Consider the following 6000-nt stretch of genomic DNA (forward strand, 5'->3'; position numbering starts at 1 on the left):
AGAGCAGCCTTTTAACCTTGAGAACCTAACAAGAGAGGTACTAGACCCCTAAGGGGCTTAGAAAATAATAGATATTAGCAAGAGCTGGCAGAGTCTGAACATTTACTATACGTCAGATATTTTAGTCTGTTAGGGCTACCAAAGCAAAATACCACAGATGGGGTGACTTAAACAACAGCAATTCATTTCCCACAGTCTGGAAGATGGAAATCCAGGATTAAGGTGTCAGCTGGATTGGTTTCTCCTAAGACCTCACTCCTTGGCTTGCAGATGTTTGCCTTCTGTCTGTGCCTTCACATGGCCTTTTCTTTGTGCTCTCGCATTTCTGGGGATTCTTCCTCTTCTTATAAAGACTCAGTCATAGTGGATTAGGGTCCCATCCTTATTACTTCCTTTAACCTTAATTCTCTCTTTAAAGACCTTAATCAAATACAGTCCCATTGAAAGTTTGGGCTTCAACGTCTGAATTTTGTTAAGAGAAAATATTTGCTAACTTTAAGAAGAATGTTATATCAATTTTTAGCTAACAAATGTTAATTAAAAAGTGAATAATATGGAGTGTCTGGGTGGCTCAGTCAGTTCAGCGTCCAACTCTTTGTTTCGGTTTAGGTCAAGATCTCATGGTTTGTGAGTTCGAGTCCCTCATTGGGCTCCACACTGACAGAGCAGAGCCTGCTTTAGATTCTTCCTCTCTCTTCTCTCTCTGTCCCTCACCCAATCGTGCTTTCTCTCTTACTCAAAATAAATAAACTTTTAAAAATGTGAATAATAATAAATAATAGAGATTGCATTTTATCATCATGATAGTTGTAATCTTTGTAGAACTTTGGTAGAACCATTTGACATATTAGAATTCATAGCATCAAACAGAATAATCTTCAAGAATTGAAGTTTACATTTAGCTATTTAATTTGATTTATATTTAAAAAATCTTTGAAGAAAAAAAAACCCTTTGGAGAATTTTTTATTTCTGTGAGGCAGAATTAAACAGAATATTAATTTTGTCAACTCAGATTTGGAGTTGCTTGTTTACAAACTATTCAAGCAAGATGGAATATCTGGCAGTTCATATATAAAAGGCTGATGGAACCAAATAAAGCCTTTTCCCATACTTTTCAGATTAAAATACAAGCATAGCAGGGTTTACTAACACCCACTAATTGCCTGTAGAAGAAGTTCATTTGCTGCTGAAGAAATAAAATGATGTTCCTGGAGAAGGCAAGCCTTTCTCACATGATACCTAGTGTAAAGATCCTCTTGTCATTTAACTCCAAGAAGATTCTGGAATTGGTATGCTTGTCATGAATGCTGAGAAGGAAATGGAAATTCAATGGTGATTCTGTTTTCCTTAAAACCAAATCCATTTCCATTGCCACAGTTTTAAATCCAAAGCATACAGACTAAATTTTTGTGGAAAGGAAGTAGTTCACAAAAATATATTTTTTAAATGTGTATCTGTAAAAGAAAGGTTTTTTTAATTCACTTTTTATCCTAAAACTTTTCAAATACATATAAGAAAAAACAGAAGAAACTATTTAGGACTGGTCACCTAAAATCTACAATTACTAGCATGTTACTACTCTTATCTAATCTCCATTCACTAACTTTTAATCTATTTATATTTTCTAGAGTCTTTTGAATAAAATTCCAGGGGCTCCTGGCTATCTCAGGAAGTAGAGCATGCGACTCTTTATCTCAAAGTCATGAGTTCAAGCCCCACACTGGGTGTGGAGCCCACTTAAAATAACTAACTAACTAACTAACTAACTAACTAAATAAATAAATTTCCAGATATCATATGGTTTCACCCATATGAATTTCCACATGTGTCTCTAAAAAATAAGGATTCTTTAAAAATACCAGTATCAGGGGTGCCTAGGTGGCTCAGTCAGTTGAGTGTCCAACTTCAGTTCAGGTCATGATCTCATGGTTTGTGGGTTCAAGCCCTGTATTGGGCTCTATGCTGACAGCTCAGAGCCTGGAGCCTGCCTCAGATTCTGTGTCTTCCTCTCTCTGCCCCTCCCCTGCTTGAATTCTCTTTTTCTAAAAAAGAAAAAAAAATTATCATACTTATATTTTTAAATTTCATGAACACCCAGTATGTATTCAATTTTCACCAATTACCTTAAAAGTCTTTTTTGTGGCTCAGTTATTAGTTTGTTCAACCATTTATTAGCTTGTTCAAATCAGAATCTAAATAAGGGGAAGCCTGGGTGACTCTGTTGGTTAAGCGTCCAACTCTTGATTTCTGCTCAGGTCATGATCTCATGGGTTCATGAGTTTGAACCCTTCATCAGGCTCTGCACTGACAGCGTGGAAGCTGCTTGGGATTCTCTGTCTCCCTCTCTGCCCTTCCCCTGCTCTCTGTGTCTCTAAATAAACAAACAAAAAAAAATACAAACCTGTGACACTTAAGGTACCAACAAAAAAACCACATTACCTGAAGATAGGTGCCAAAACTGTTTATGTTCTACTCCAGGCATGGAGGAATACTCTTCTCCCCCTTCTACACCACACTTAGTCTTATGGATACCAAAGAAGCAGTGCTTTGTATCTTCACATTTTATGAACTCCTTCACTGAAAACAACTCCTTTGGCTTCTGCCTGCAGAAGCATTGGGACAGAATTATACTCTCCTTGGCTCATGAGACAATATACTGTTCAGACTCCACTCTTTTTGACACCTGGCCTGGGGGATGTTGGAGTGGGGTGATTGTGGCACTGATGTGATAAAGACAGAGGAAAGCATGACTGTGAGACACAACAAAAATCCTTTTGTAGAGGCTAAAGTCTTTCTGCAAATCAATTCCTGGCATATTTAAGTCATCAAGTCATGGAATGTTTAAGTTTATTTGCTTATTTTGAGAGAGAGAGAGAGAGAGAGAGAGAGAACGAGTGGGAGAAGGGCAGAGAAAGAAGGAGAAGGAGAATCCCAAGCAGCCTCTGCACCAGCAGCATGGAGCCCAACGTGGGGCTCGGACTCACAGACCGTGAGTTCATGACCTGAGCCAAAACCAAGAGTCAGACACTTAACTGAGCCACCAGGTGCCGCCATAGAAAATCTATTGAATTACTACTATGAGCCAAATATTGTGCTGAGGGCTAGGGATAAAGATTTGAGCAGTATATAGTCTCTGCTCTTTTGAAACCTACAATCCAGGATAGAGAAGGAACATTAAACAATTAGTAAACACATGCTTAATAAAATAATTACAAGTGGGCACAGTTAGAAAAAAGTTGAGGGGTGCCCAAGAGAAAATAATGGGGGGTCTGTGGTATAGGGAGTTAGAGGAGGTTTCCTGAAGTGATGTTTGAGCTATAACCAAAAAATTGTGTAGTTTCATGATTCCATTTACATGAAATGTCCAGAATAGACAAATCTAGAGACAGAAAAATTAGATTAATGAAAGTGATTACTGGTTGCTTAGGACTGTGGGAGGATGGGAGTTCAGTGGTGATGGCTAAAAGATATGAGATGACTCTTTGAAATGATCTAAATCTTCTAAAACTGATTGTGGTATGGTATGCAACTGTAAATGTGCTAAAAACTATTGAATTGTATACTTTAAATGGGCTAATTGTGTGATATGTGAATTACATCTCAATAAACCTGTTACCGAAAAAAACAAAACAAAACAAAACAAAACAGATCATGTCATTCCTTGCTTAACAAATTCCCCAGTGGCATCTACTTTTGTTTGTAATACGTTCTAAATTCCCTGCTCTAGCCTACCAGGTTCTTGCCAATCTGTTGGCTTTCTGTCTTGCACCGTATGCTCTATTCACACTAGCCTTTTCTGTTTCTAGAGCATCCCAAATTCATTACTATCACAGTCTTGAATTAACATTTTTGTTCCCTAGAGCTCCTTAGTTGTGACCTCCTTAGTTGTCTATTGTCACACAGTCTCATCCCCTTACTTTCTCTAGTCTCGTGAAATCGGTTTCCCCGGTCCCCCCTTCCAACTTTCCAATATGGGCTCTAAATTCCAACTTGGGATCAGTAAAGTTTTTGACATATTTCTTTTTTAATTTAAACAAATTATGTTTCTTAAGTAATCTGTACACCCAGCATGGGGCTTCGACTCACAACTCCGAGATCAAGAGTTGCACGGTCTAACAACTAAGCCAGCCAGGAGCTCCCCTCCCCTTTTTAAAAGTTTCCTACATATTTCCATTGATGGGACTACATGAGAGAAGTTTTCTCATAAAGCCTGGATGCTTCTAGCAAATGCTACACTTTCTTGAGGTTCTGTCTCTGTACACATTAAGTTGTTTATAATATTTTGTAACTCTGTTCTTCAGCAATAATTTTAATTCAAACATAAATTATAAACAAGTTATTAGCTTTTGGTGCTATAATTTGAAAAAGTTATAAATGGGCAACCTAGCCTAGGAATGTTAGGACTGGTCCCTTTTGAGTAAAGCCATGACTACATTTAGTCCCATAAGAAAGGTCTCTTAGACCTCATTCCAAGGCAGTCTTGCCTCATGGACCTATATTCTATTGTTGCTGTAATTTGCTGAGCTTCCTTTTGAACTTGCTTCTCCACTGATGGAGTGAGTGACATAGACTTAGTGCATCTTGGGAAACTGCAAGGTACAGAAATGACTACCACCCCCTTCTTTATCTTGTGCCTGGTGTGTAGAGAGCTGTAAACCTTCCTGTGCTTTTGGGCTATGTACTTACCCTTTTGCCTTCCCACTGTGACCAGGGCTAGTGTAGGCAGCATAAAACTTAATCTTATCTTAATCGCACCTGATGAATCTGGTTCTGTATGTACTCAAGAGTACAAATAACAACTCTAGCAACTGGGAGATCAGTTTCTAACTAGTTGAAAGTTATAGTTAACTGCCTCTTAGCAGATACCTTTCACTGTCATTGACTTAACTGAAATTTGATATTCCCTGAGAACCTTATTTGCTCTGCAACCCTCCCAAGTAGAGGTATATATTTTTCACACCCCTCTTACCTTAAGCTAGGCTTTCCTTTTCTCAACTGCAGCTTCTTCTAGATCATTCATCTCTCTCCCTTCTAGGGAAACAAACAACAACAACAGACTGCTACCATTCTATCCCCCTCCTTGTTGTCATCATCTGTCTCTTCCTAGTCTTTTCATGGTGGCTTTAGCTTCTAGCTCAGCCTTCTGCACTCATACCATCATATAATTTTCATGATGTCAGTTTTCATGTGAAGGACTCGTTTAATACACTGAAGTCTCAAATCCTTGACACTCACTTTCACTTCACCTTAACTATTCATTTCTGTAGTCATATCTGAAAACTTGTCATCACCTAAAATTATACCACTTCCAAGAGTCTTGATTTCAGAAATCCTCAATCTAGACACCAGCCTTGCTTTCCAAAACTTTACTTTACTATCCATAGTAACATAATTTTTCTATCTCACTCAGATGCCAAACTATTGAACCCCACTAGTTTCTCATTATCTATCATCTTCTTCTTGTCTTTATTTCCTGTGTCCCTGGTTTATAGTCCAAGGTCTGTCATTGTTATTATTCCCTAAAAATGATCTACAACTCATTGGTTCTCTCTTCTTCCACTGCACTTGTCTGGCAAAATCTCAACTCTAATTGAATCCAATTGTCCGTATTTTCAACGTGTATTGCTAAACAGTAGACTGTTGCTGAGGGAAATCGCACAACTGGGCTAACTGGCTTCATTTTATCATCACAAACTTTAAATGACACCCAACACTACCCAAAACATCTCTTCCATTTTCCTTGGTAAGCTTGCTTTTCTACTCTTATAGACATCAACTTCATTGCTTCTTCTTTCTCCTCAAATATTCCAATATGCCTCCTTTGCTTCCAATCAGTCCTCCATCCTCTCATAACAGCAAACCAACACTTTTTTTAAGTTTATTTATTTATTTTGAGAGAGAGACAGAGAGTGCATGCACCTCGGAGGGCAGAGAGAGGGAAAGAGAGAGAATCTCAAGCAGGCTCTGCACTGACAGTGGGGGTGGGAGGGTGGGATGGA

The sequence above is a fragment of the Prionailurus viverrinus genome, chromosome B2 (assembly GCF_022837055.1).
Source record: "Prionailurus viverrinus isolate Anna chromosome B2, UM_Priviv_1.0, whole genome shotgun sequence".
Lineage (NCBI taxonomy): Eukaryota > Metazoa > Chordata > Mammalia > Carnivora > Felidae > Prionailurus > Prionailurus viverrinus.